We start from the raw sequence: 13,010 nt of genomic DNA, 5'->3' as shown, positions 1-13,010 counted from the left end.
TGGTTATTTCTTGTCCTCTGCTAGCTTTGGGTTGGTCTGCTTTTGCTTCTCTAGTTCTTTCAGTTGTGATGCTAAGTTGTTAATTTGAGATCTTTCTAACTTTTTATTGTGGGCATTTAGTGTTATAAGTTTCCTTCTTAACATTGCCTTACCTGTGTCCCAGAGATTTGGTATGTGGTATCTTTGTTCTCATTTATTTTAAAGAACTCCTTAATATCTCCCTTAATTTTATTATTTACCCAAAAGTCATTCAGGAGCAGGTTGTTTAATTCCATGATTTTGAGCAATTCTTTAAAAGTCTTGGTTTCTATTTTTTAGTGCATCATGGTCTGAGAGTGTGTGTGTTATGATTTCAGTCCTTTGCCATTTGCTTAGAATTGCTTTGTGTCTGATTGTGTGGTCAATTTTAGGGTATGTGCTATGTGGCAATGAGAAGAATGTGTATTTTGTTGTTTTTGGGTGGAGAGTTCTGTAGCAATCTATCAGATCCATTTGGTCCAATGCTGAGTTTAGGTCCTGAATATCTTTGTTAATTTCCTGCTTTGATGATCTGTCTAATACTGTCAGTGGAGTGTTGAAACTTCCAATTATTATTGTGTCTAAGTCTCTTTGTAGGTCTCTAAGAACTTGCTTTATGAATCTAAGTGCTCCTGTGTTGGGTGCATTTATATTTAGGATAGTTATGTCCTCTGGTTGAATTGAACACTTTACCATTATGTAATGCCCTGGTCTTTTGATTGTTGTTAAAGTATATTTTGTCTGAAATTAGGATTGCAAACCCTGATTTTTTTCTGATTTCCATTTGCTTGATAAATGGAATGCATCAGGGTCAGATGCATCTGGGTCAGAAAAGGAAGAGAAGGAGGGTGGAGGGGCTAAGGGTGAAGAGGAGGTTTCTTCGGCTAGAAGCACCTGAGCAGTGGTGCCAGAGGAACAGAGGGTGGGGTGGGAACGAAGATACCAGAAAGCCTGCACATTTATAATGATTATAATCAGGAAGAAAACAAAAAAAGACATGGCTAGGGCTATCTGCCACATGGCTACAATAAAGACAGTACCACATACAAGACTGACGGACAAAGGGTGGGAGCCCCCCAGATGGGAGACCAGTCTGATGCCTTTCCAGCCACGTCCCCATGGAACTGCGGGTTGAGGCCCACACAACCTCCGTAGCTGTTAGGCCATGGGACTACACATAAACTCACTCACTCACTCACATTGGAATTAGGCAGAAAGAAAGAAGGATAGGGTTAAAAGTGGAAAGCAGCTGCCATCTGTAAGGGTTAAAGTATTCTCCTGTTGTGTAAGGGTTAAAGTATTCTCCTGTTGTTTTTAAATGAAGTTATGTCCAGAACTCCATGCTTGAGAGCCTGTTTTGTCTTCATTTTCCTTGAGCAATCTGGGGGCGTTCCGAGCTCAGAAAGTTCCCAGATGTACTTAAATAAACAAGTAAGACACGGGAATCTGGCCAATTCCCGTGTCCGCTCTTTAATAAACAACTTCAAGGACGTAGTTACAAAATGAAGTTTGCTCTCAAGAGGGGGTCTGTGTGCCTTAAGTGAACTTGTTATATATTCCAACATGATAAAAAAACTGCTGTAGCACCACAAAGACTGAACAGACGGACTTCTGCATCTGACTTGTGTTTACCTGTGCTGCTGTACCGCCGGTGTTGATTGCAAGACTGCTGTTTGGGTATGATACCAACCTATGTATATACTTGTAAATAAACCTTTCCTTTTATTCCTATTTCTCGGCTGCTGTTTTTCCTTCCCACGAACCTGCCTGTTCAAATAAAATCCAAGCTTGGTACAAACTGAAACTGAAACAAATTGGCGTAGTCGGCAGGATTCGGGGAGAAGGGAGAATAACATGCCTCTTTTTAAGCGAGAAATTAAAGCTGTAACTTGTGATATTCCAGAGTGGGATGATCCCACCTTCTCAGCAGTAGCCCGTATTTGGGCTTGTGGAACAGGATTAAGTGAAAATTGGGATGGTCACTTGCGATCAGCCGACCCCATGCAGGTGTGTGAAACTTTGGAGCTGGTCCCGGTGGAAAAAGGGAAAGAGATGGCGGCTATAAGCCGACGAGGTTGGATTTTATTGTCTGCATATCGAAAGCAATATATAGACAGACAGAAAGTTATGCAAGAAAAATTGCAATTAGAGAAGGAGCTGGCAGATTTACAAAGTAAATTATCTATGTTACAATGTCAAAATTTTATTTTGGGAGATCAGGTTCGAACGTATCAGGGGGTAGCTGAAAAAGCTGCAGTGCATTGTGCTCAGTACAAATATCGCAAAAGGAAGGGGAAGGTAAATGCTCAGAAGGTTCATGCAGTGATTGCTACTGCTAAGGCTGATTGGGATCCAGATACATGGGATGGTGATATTTGGGATGATACGGATGATGAGCCAGATTGGGATCAACTAGATGAGGAAGCACGAAAATATAATCCACCCCCCGTAACAGTTCAGGCTAAGCCATTATCTAGGCAGCATCAGAAAATGGCTGCAGATGGACGAACTGAAACTTACTTAATTCAGGAAGATTTGACCCAACAAGAAATCCAGGATATATTATATAAATTTTCTCAAAAACCAAATGAGCTATTACTGGATTGGATGGTGCGTATTGCTGATATGGGAGCAGGAGGCATTCGCATTGATCATCAAGATGCTGCAAAATTTGTAACAGTATCTACCAATCCTACGGTTCAGACTGCTTTTTGGGACCACCAGTTTGTTGGTGGCGGTGAGGGAGCTGGTGCTATGACTAGCATGCTTGAGCTAGCTGCTCGTGGGTGTGTGGGACAATATCACACCGAGTCTGCTTGGCCCTCTGATGATCAACCATGGTACACTATCCAAGAGGGAATTAGAAGGTTAAAACAGGAAGCTATGAAAACTGCTATTGCTTTGGGACAGACTGACAATTATTTGACTACTGCTTTGTTATCCACTCATCGCAGTGTTATGGTTAAAACTGCACCCCCTGCCTACAAACATTTGATAATTACTTTGTTATTAAATGAAACAGGAAATCCTATTGAGAGAATATTAGAAAAGATGGTAGAGTTAGGAGATATGGGCGATTGGGCCCCCAACCCCCCCAAAGATTCAACAAAAGAAGTAAAAAACAGAGTAACTCGGAAGGAAATGTTTCAAGCTTTATTAAAAGCAGGGATAAAGCCAGATAAATTAGACGGATTGCCTACTAGTGAATTATGGGCTTTATATAAGGAAAAAGTCTGAGCAGTTAAAAAGGTTCAATTTGGAGTTGATAATGATAAAACCAAAATGAATCTGTTTTTTGGAACCCCAGTGAAGGAAGAAATAGTCACTGAACAAAAAGACAATTCTGAATCAACTCCAGCTCCATCACAAATTTATCCCTGGGATGATTTATTTCCCCCCCACCCCCAATTGACATGTTAGCCAAGCCTCAGTGTCACGCAAACATTTTGATATACGTCCACATGTGCCCATAACTATTTTCTGGAAAAATGGATCTCAAACTAAGGTCAAAGCTCTGGTAGACACTGGGGCGGAGGCTTCGCTTATTTATGGTAACCCTGCTAAATTTAAAGGGATAAGAACTACTATTACTGGATTGGGAGGATCTGAAATTATTGCTAAACAGATTGAACTAGAAATGAAAATAGGACATACTCCTAGACGTAAATACACTGTTATGATTGTGCCAATTCCCGAATACATATTAGGAATGGACATTTTAAAAGGAATGACTCTACATTTAGAGGATGGGAGTTACAATTTTGCCATAGCTAAGCTGACTTATAAAATCTTTCCTAACATTATTATTGGGAAACTCCGGATGGAACCTCTTACATTACCTACACCTACCAAAGTTATACATTGTAAACAATATAAAATACCCGGCGGACATGCCAAAATAACCAGCACCATCAAAAACTATATAGAGGCTGAGGTTATGGTACCTTGTACATCAGAGTGGAACAGTCCTATCTGGCCAGTCTGTAAATCAGATGGATCTTGGCGAATGACAGTTGATTATAGGAATTTAAATGCAGTTACTCCACCTTTACATGCTGCTGTGCTGGATACCATTATTATACTTGAAAATATTCAAAAGCATCCTGGTCAATGGTATGTGGTTTTAGATTTGGCTAATGCCTTTTTTACCATTCCTATCAATCCTGATCAATGGCAATATTTTGCTTTTACATGGGATGGACGACAATATACCTTTACCAGATTGCCTCAAGGATATAAACATAGCCCAACACTATGTCACAAGATTGTAGCTGAACATTTAGATGAGTGGACCCATCCCAATGTAGTACTCCATCATTATATTGATGACATAATGATACAGGGACATGACCAAATCACCTTACAACAGGCATTACAATCTCTTACTGAGCATTTGCTTAATAAAGGATGGAAAATTAATCCTACAAAAATTCAAGGGCCAGATCAACATGTTAAATTTTTAGGAATATATTGGGATCATGGACAACGGTCAGTTACTCCAAAAGCCAAGCAGCGTATTCTAGAATTTCCATCACCAACTAAGTAAAAAGGATGCTCAAAAGTACATTGGATTATTTGGGTATTGGAGAAATCATATATCACGTTTAGGAATTTTACTACAACCCTTATTCAAAGTAACTAGGAAAAAGTATCAATTTGAGTGGGGAAAGGAGCAGCAGGAGGCATTTGAACGTACTAAAGAAGCTATACAGCAAGCACTAAATCTATGGTCCCTGAGGGAAGGCCCATTAGAATTAATGATTAGTGTAACTGATCAACATGCTAATTGGAGTTTATGGCAAAAACAAGAGGGTAAACGGGTTCCGTTGGGCTTCTGGTCTAGAAAATTACCTCAATGCAAAAAGCCATATACTCAATTAGAGCAACAGCTTCTAACAGCTTATTGGGCCTTAACTGAAACTGAACATATAACTATGGATAGGGAAGTAATATTGAGGCCCCAAATTCCTATAATGCAATGGATATTATCGGATCCAGTATCTCATAAAATAGGACATGCACAAGAATCACATGTTATTAAATAGAAGTGGTATATTCAAAATAGGGCTAAAGCAAGACCTACTGGCACTTTACAATTACATGAAAATGTGTTTTCTTGTCCACTGCCATCCTCCTTAATAGATGCTTCGGATGTTCCATCTGTTAAACATATTAGTAGTAAAGTATGGGCTAATAATGGATATAATACCTTAACTATTGATCAACAACAACATGCCTGGTTCACGGACGGATCTGCTAAATACATTGGGGCAAAACGACACTGGAAAGCTGTGGCATACAATCCTTCTTTAAATTTAACATTAGAAAACTCTGGATTAAATGGTAGTAGTCAACTTGCAGAATTATATGCAGTATGGTTATGCTTAGAAAAAGAATATGGGGGACAATGTCATATCTTTACTGATTCCTGGGCTGTCTATATGGGGTTATTAACATGGATAGCCCAGTGGGAATATGATGGATGGAAAATTCGAGATAAATCATTATGGGGAGCAGAAATATGGCAAAACATATGGATTGTTTTACAATGTACTAATGTTTCTGTTTTTCATGTAGATGCTCACACCTCTTTGGATTCTGTTGAGAAATTATATAATAAAAAGGCAGACAACTTAACTAAAATTAATTCCAACATTCATGCTGAAGATCATCTAAAGTGTGCCCAATGGATACACGAGCATACCAGTCATACTGGGGCAAAAACTATGTACAGGTGGGCTAATCAGCGAGGAATTTATCTTCCACTTGATATTTGTAAAACTATTACATATCAATGCCCTGTCTGTAATAAGGAAAGATTGCAGCAAGTTCCACGCATAGTAACTGGAGAATTGGCCTGGGGAAAAGAATCTGCCCAAATTTGGCAAATTGACTATATAGGTCCACTGCCCATGTCCAAAGGCTGTGCTTATATTTGTACCATTGTTGATACCTATTCTGGTGTTCTTATTGGATGCCCTTATAAAAGGGCTACTCAATTAAATACTCTAAAAACTTTAGATTATATAATATTATATTATGGAACCCCATTACAAATTCAGAGTGATAATGGATCACATTTCAAAGGTAAGTTAATAACAGATTACTGTGCTAAACATAATATAGAATGGATATATCATATTCCTTATTATCCTCAAGCTGCAGGTCTAATAGAAAGAATGAATGGTTTATTAAAAGAAAAATTATGAAAACTGGGAAGTCCTTCATATTATGCTTGGAAAGATTTTCTATTAACTGCTCTAATGCAATTAAATAATCGTCCTTTAACTAGTGGACAAACCCCATTACAACGCATGTTAAGTGCCTCATCTTTATTGGAAGTTAAATCCCAAGCTACCAAAGTTACTAATCTTACTATTACTTGGTGGAAATTTCATCCTGATGCTATACAACCTTGGAATGCTATGAGTGCTGCAGCAGGATATGACCTTTTTACCTATAATACTATAAAATTGCCAGCCCATATGCAACAAGTTATACCTACTGGAATTGGTTTAAAGATTCCCTCAGGTTACTATGGCCAGCTTGCTGCTTGTTCCAGTTTAGCTTTAAAAGGTATGATGATTATGGGAGGAATCATTGATGCTGATTACTATGGAGAAATTAAAATTTTAAGTTATAATTCCTCTGATACTGATATTATTTTACCTAAAGGACATCGAGTTGCTCAAATTTTATTTATTCCTGTTCTACAAACCTTAACTTGGGAAGCACAAAAATATCCCCCATTACCTGAACATCTTGGTTTTGGTAGCACGAATAAAACTACTGCTGGACATGTATGGATACAGACAGCCCCTAATAAGCCCCTCCAGTCCGGTGAAGTAGTAGCCAAAGGAAAAGACAATTGTGTATATTTTCTCATTCCTCCAGCAGATACTCCTGTTTTAGTACCGTCTAATCATTTATATTACCGGTCATAGTATTTTATAGGTTTCTTGCTTCTTGGACTCCACAACATCCATTCAGTTCTTCTGTTTACAGCAGGAAATATTCTGACACTACATTCAAATTCCACCACAGAACTGTTATTGAGATGGGGATGGAAAAATGACACAATGAACCGGACCCAGGATTCATTTTCTTGTCCTTCAAATGAAGCTTGTATATTTGCTAATATAACTGTAAGTGGTGGGAACATGTCTACATGGAACGGACAATTTCCAGTGAGAAGAGTGCTATACAGTGATAATCCTGTTCACATAAATATTACTTCTGTTGTTAATATTATCATATCGTTTTCTCCCACTTTATAGTTTCTTTTTTATTGGAATTATACTCAGTATTTGTAGTTGTAGTTGCAGCCTATATATACATATATATATATAAACATATATACATATAAACAAATTAGATCTTTGCATACCTCTATGTTACATGCTCATTTTGCTTACAGTCGTTCTGGCCATACCTAAGGGCCGAGAGTGTAAGGGTTAAAGTATTCTCCTGTTGTGTAAGGGTTAAAGTATTCTCCTGTTGTTTTTAAATGAAGTTATGTCCAGAACTCCATGCTTGAGAGCCTGTTTTGTCTTCATTTTCCTTGAGCAATCTGGGGGCATTCCGAGCTCAGAAAGTTCCCAGATGTACTTAAATAAACAAGTAAGACACGGGAATCTGGCCAATTCCCGTGTCCGCTCTTTAATAAACAACTTCAAGGACGTAGTTACAGAATGAAGTTTGCTCTCAAGAGGGGGTCTGTGTGCCTTAAGTGAACTTGTTATATATTCCAACTTGATAAAAAAACTGCTGTAGCACCACAAAGACTGAACAGACGGACTTCTGCATCTGACTTGTGTTTACCTGCGCTGCTGTACCGCCGGTGTTGATTGCAAGATTGCTGTTTGGGTATGATACCAACCTATGTATATACTTGTAAATAAACCTTTCCTTTTATTCCTATTTCTCGGCTGCTGTTTTTCCTTCCCACGAACCTGCCTGTTCAAATAAAATCCAAGCTTGGTACAAACTGAAACTGAAACACCATCTTAAGGGCGGGGTGCGACCGCCATCTTAGGAGTGGGGCATGGCCGCCATTTTGAGAGGGAGAGAGAGAGAGAGAGACACACACACACACACACACACACACACACACACACACACAGAAAGAGAAAGAAAGAGAAACCAAAAAAGAAAAACAGATGAGAAGGAAACTGTATTTTCAGTTTCTTTCTAACGGGAGCCTTTATGCCAAATGGGCTAGTTTGAATTAAAGAATTTGGTGTAAGTTGGAGGGTTTGACTCTGCCGTGAGGCAGGGCTGCTTAAAAGGGGCTTCTGAGTACCCACACCTCAGTTGCTGGTGAGGGTTCAGGAAAGTGGGGACATCTCCCTCAAATTCCTGACCCTAAAAAAACCCCTCACGGGGAGAGAACAAGAGTGTAGGGACGTCTCCTCTTACACTTAGGTCCTAAACTGGAGTCACGGACTTGTGGGGAAGGAAGCCGGAGTCACGGACTCATGGTGGGAGGCCTGCTAGGGTCACAGACCCATGGGGAAGGAAGCCGGGGGTCATGGACCCCGCGGCAGTGGGAATCCCTGATGCTGCAGAGCAGTTTTTGGACAGGGACTCCCTGAAAGCAGCAGGTGGGGTAGTGGGTAACAGAAGTCCTACCTTGTGGTGAAACAGCAGCTTCCTGGTCCGGCACTGTGTGGAGGAGTCAGTTTCCCCCAGGAGGGCTCTTACAACTCCCCCCAGGTTTCAGCACCATTTGTAAGGTCTGTTCTCACTGAGGATAAAACGAAGAAACTGAGGCCAGCAAGAAAATAATCCAATGCGAAGGAATTTATTCAGCCGGGTGAGGTTCTGAGGTCCGACAGGAAGGGCCAGAGAAGTCGCGTGGACTCCTCTTAGACATGGGGTTTTATAGGGAGTGGAGGCGCTTGATTGGTTGTGCCCAAGGTGAGTGTGACAAAATGGCGGGGAGTGGGGCCTGGATGGAACAAAATGGCAGGGAGTGGGGCCCAGATAGGACAAAATGGTAGGCAGGAAGACAAAATGGCAGGCAGGGAGTGGGGCCTGGATTGGACAAAATGGTATCAGGTAGGTCCTGGCAGGGCTTTTTTTTTTCCCCTGGGCTCCTGGGTTGGGGGGGGGGTGTCTGAGCTCCCGGCAAGGGAAGGAGGTGTGTCTGAGCTCCTGGCGAGGGGAGGGGGTGTGTCTGAGCTCCCCGCGGGGGAGGGGGTGTGTCTGAGGTCTCGGCGATGCAACCAGCCTTACAGTGACCCCGGTTAGGATTCCCACCTAGTGAAGAGAAGCAGGTCAGGGACCCTCATAAAAAAGCAGCCTGGCCACTTTTTTGTAGAGTGGCGGCGCTGAAGGTGACAATGGCTAAGGCTGCAAAACAGCAGAGATGGTGGCGGGCCCACCCCGGGCCCACCCCTCCCACTGGGAATTCCATCGCAGGGAGGAGTAACATTGCTCTCCATGGCTGGCTGGTGTTCCAGGCCAGTGGGTCTTACCCTTCGAGGAGCTGTGGAAATGGGGCCTGTAGACCATCACTGCTCAGCCCCCTGGATTCAGTCCCTTTTTTAGGAGTACGTATGGGGGTCTAACCTCATGCTTTGCTGGAGTTGCAGCTGCTTTTTCCAGGAAGCCCAGGTATCTAAACCTCCTGGGGCTCTATGTGTGCTGAGTTGCTGCTTTGCCAAGACTCCACAGAGCTCTGCGTGTCAGACTGCAGGTCCTGTGGAGTGGGTTCGTGAGGAGATCTCCTGACCTGAGAGTTGCAAAAATCTGTGGAGGCAGCATGATTCCCCAGGGTTGCTCCCTCGTGCACTGTTTCCCTGGGCGGGGAAGGCTCCCCTGTCTCCCTGTTGCTGCCGGGTGGGTGGTCATCCTGCCCTGTTTTCTCTGTTCTCTGTGGGTTGAGTTGTTTTCTTGATGAATCCCAATGCATGTATCTAATTGTTTCAGCTGAAGGTGCTGTGTTTACTCACCCCTTCAAATTCTCTCCCTGAGAGGGCACACACGGCTGCTCCTAGTCTGTCTTCTTGGCTAGTCTCCCCGGGACATGTTTAAAAACCACTACACCTGCTATCCTTGGACTTCCAAACAATTTTTTTTTGTCTTTCTCCCCTGCTAGAAAGTAAGTTCGTTGAGGGCACTCTTGTTTGTGTTTGGATCTCCCATACAGAGTAAGCATTCAATACATGTTTGTTGGGTAAATAAATGAATTAGCATAAGAATATTGGAAGTTTCAAAAAGCTGTCATTAGAATACAGTTGCTTTGTTTGGAAGTAGTAAAATATTTGGAGGAACTACCTTTCGCAATCTAATTCTGAAGATAAAAGGAGCCACTACGTTTTAAAACTGCACTTAGAGGCGGGGAGTGGTGGCTCAAGCCTGTAATCCCAGCACTTTGGAAGGCTGAGGTGGGCAGATTAATTGAGGTCATGAGTTTGAGACCAGCCTGGCCAACATGGTGAAACCCTGTCTCTACTAAAAATACAAAAATTTAACTGAATGTGGTGACGGGCACCTGTAATTCCAGCTACTTGGGAGGCTGAGGCAGGAGAATTGCTTGAACCTGGGAGGCGGAGTTTGCAGTGAGCCAAGATTGTACCATTGCACTCCAGCCTGGGTGATAGAGCAAGACTTACTCTCAAAAACAAACAAACAAACAAACAAACAAAAAAACTGCACTTAGAGTTGTCATTAGGAAAGATTAATTTTTCAGTTTGTGTAGGTTAGATTTGGGGATCTGAGAAAGGAGGAAGGGGGATATATTTCAAAGGTGTCTATTCAGATGAGGTGAAATGAGGATCTGACTTAAGAGTAGCGCAGTGGATGTGAAAGACATGGAAAAGACAGAATCAGCAGGTCTTGGCAAGGATTTGGGGCAGAGGAGAGGGATGATTAAAGACAACTAAGTTTTGAACCTGGATGGCTGGGAAATTGGTAGAGTCATTAACAGAAAAAGGGAAGGCAAGGGTAGGACCCCATTGAAATTCTAGCCATTCACGTCCCATTTGAAATCTCAACGCATCCATGGTGCCTTTTCTTTCTGATTTCATCTTAACCAGATACAGTATCTTTTCCCTTATAGCTCTGAAGCCCTTTGTCACACTTCTTTCTTGTTGCTTATCTTTCTCTACCTGGCATTATTACTCTAACCCTATCATCTTTGTATCCTATAAGGCACCTAATATAGTCTTTGTGTGCTTTGCAGCCATAAATACCTCTTTAGTTAATTAGTGCTATTTGGGTGGAGCAGAGCAGCTGCCCTACATCGCTTTACCTTGTTACTGCTCCATTTCCATATTTAAATTTCTTTTATTTTTCCCTTGCATTCGCTTTATGTCTTTTGATAGATCCTTCTTTTTTTATTATAATTTTTCTAGGTTAAAAAAGTATATCAATCAATTGTTTCTTGTTCGTTTTATTGGATACTAAATGCTTTGATACTTTGGCAAGCATTGTTTATATCTAGAGCCCCTGACAATAGTCCAGATTCCCTGTATGTTGTAGGGTGGTATTCTCTTCCTTACTCAAAGTGTTTTCTTATAGAAATGCCTCCTGCAAGGAAGCTGAATTATGTTTGTGCTCTAGAGCACAGGATGATTCTAGCTTTAATTTGTGAGTACGCTGCATATAGGTAGGAAGTACTAGATTGGCAAATTCTTCAGGACCAAGGAAGAAATTGTAGAGGACTGACCTTGAACTCAGGTGGCTTATTCACAGGCTTGAGAATGGAAAATTCCCCCAAAATTACTGGGTGGATATATTAGTTCATTCTCACACTGCTATAAAGATACTACCCGAGACTGAGTAATTTCTTTTTTCTTTTTTCTTTTTTTTTTTTTTTAAGATGGGGTTTCCCCATGATGGCCAGGCTGGTCTTGAACTCCTGACCTCAGGTGATCCACCCACCTCGGCCTCCCGAAGTGCTAGGATTACAGGTGTGAGCCACTGCGCCTGGCCCGAGACTGAGTAATTTCTAAAGGAAAGAGGTTTAATTGACTCGCAGTTCCGTATGGCTGGGGAGGCCTCAGGAAACTTACAATTATGGCAGAAGGGGAAGAGGAAGACAGGACTTTCTTCATATGGCAACAGGAGAGAGAAGAGTGAACCGGACCAGGGAACTGCCTTATAAAACCATCAGATCTCATGAGAACTCACTCAATTTCATGAAAACAGCATTGGGGGAAACTGTCCCCCGATCCAATCACCTCCCACTTTCCACATGTGGGGATTACAATTCAAGATGAGATTTGAGTGGGGACAGAAAGCTTAACCATATCAGTGAGTTTCAAGGTGATATATTTATTGTAGATAGGTTTGCTAGAATGGCCTGTATCCTTAAGGTCACCCTAATTTGTCATTGAAATTAAAAGGGTGTTACTGAAATGAAAGCCTGGGTGTGGTGGCTCAACCACAATCCTAGCACTTTGGGAGGCCAAGGAGGGAGGATCACTTGAGCCCAGGAGTTCCAGACCAGCCTGGGCAATATAGTGAGATCCTGTCTTTGCTGTTCTTTTCATGGACACTGCTAGAGTTCTGGGGAGAGCTCACCAACTAACAGGGCACTGAGGAGGCCGTAGCTTGGTGCTCATGGGGACAAGGTCAGGAGATGGTATTGGGAGGGTGTGTGAATTTAAAAGTTCCACATAGGAGGATCCCCATATGGCAAGTACAGAACGCCCAATTAACCTTTTTCTACATGATTTCTCCCAATGGTATTTAAGTTCACAGGACATAGACATTTTTTCTTTTTTTTGAGACAGAGTTTCTCTCTTGTGGCCCAGGCTGGAGTGCAGTGGTGTGATCACAGCTCACTGCAGCCTTGACCTCCAGGGCTCAAGTGATCCTCCCATTTCAGCCTCCTGAGTAGCTGGGACTACAGGCATGCACCAGCATGCCTGGCTTACTTTTTTTTTTTTTTTTTTTTTTTTTGGTGGAAACAGGGTCTCACTATGTTGCCCAGGCTGGTCTCAAACTCCTGGACTCAAGCAATTCTCCTGCTTTGGCCTCCA

The 13,010-nt window shown here is 41.9% G+C and overlaps 1 protein-coding gene across 2 annotated transcripts in view; it reads right to left on the bottom strand.

Moving 5' to 3' along the window:
- Positions 1 to 13,010, bottom strand: part of LPCAT3 (lysophosphatidylcholine acyltransferase 3) — a 254,920-nt gene that overhangs the window by 77,740 nt on the left and 164,170 nt on the right. The window contains exon 1 of one of the 2 annotated variants that reach the window (XM_064377488.1): positions 8,650 to 8,823. The exons of the other annotated variant lie outside the window; for it this stretch is intronic. The gene's annotated coding sequence lies outside the window, so the exon portion shown is untranslated. Of the gene's footprint in view, positions 1 to 8,649; positions 8,824 to 13,010 lie in introns of those variants that run through there. 2 annotated transcript variants of the gene reach the window in all.

This window comes from Aotus nancymaae, unplaced genomic scaffold, assembly GCF_030222135.1.
Source record: "Aotus nancymaae isolate 86718 unplaced genomic scaffold, 86718_ANA_hifiasm-v0.15.2.pri h1tg000016l, whole genome shotgun sequence".
Classification (NCBI taxonomy): Eukaryota; Metazoa; Chordata; class Mammalia; order Primates; family Aotidae; genus Aotus; species Aotus nancymaae.
The sequence above is the reverse complement of the archived record's forward strand: the minus strand, read 5'-3'. Positions and strand labels throughout refer to the sequence as shown.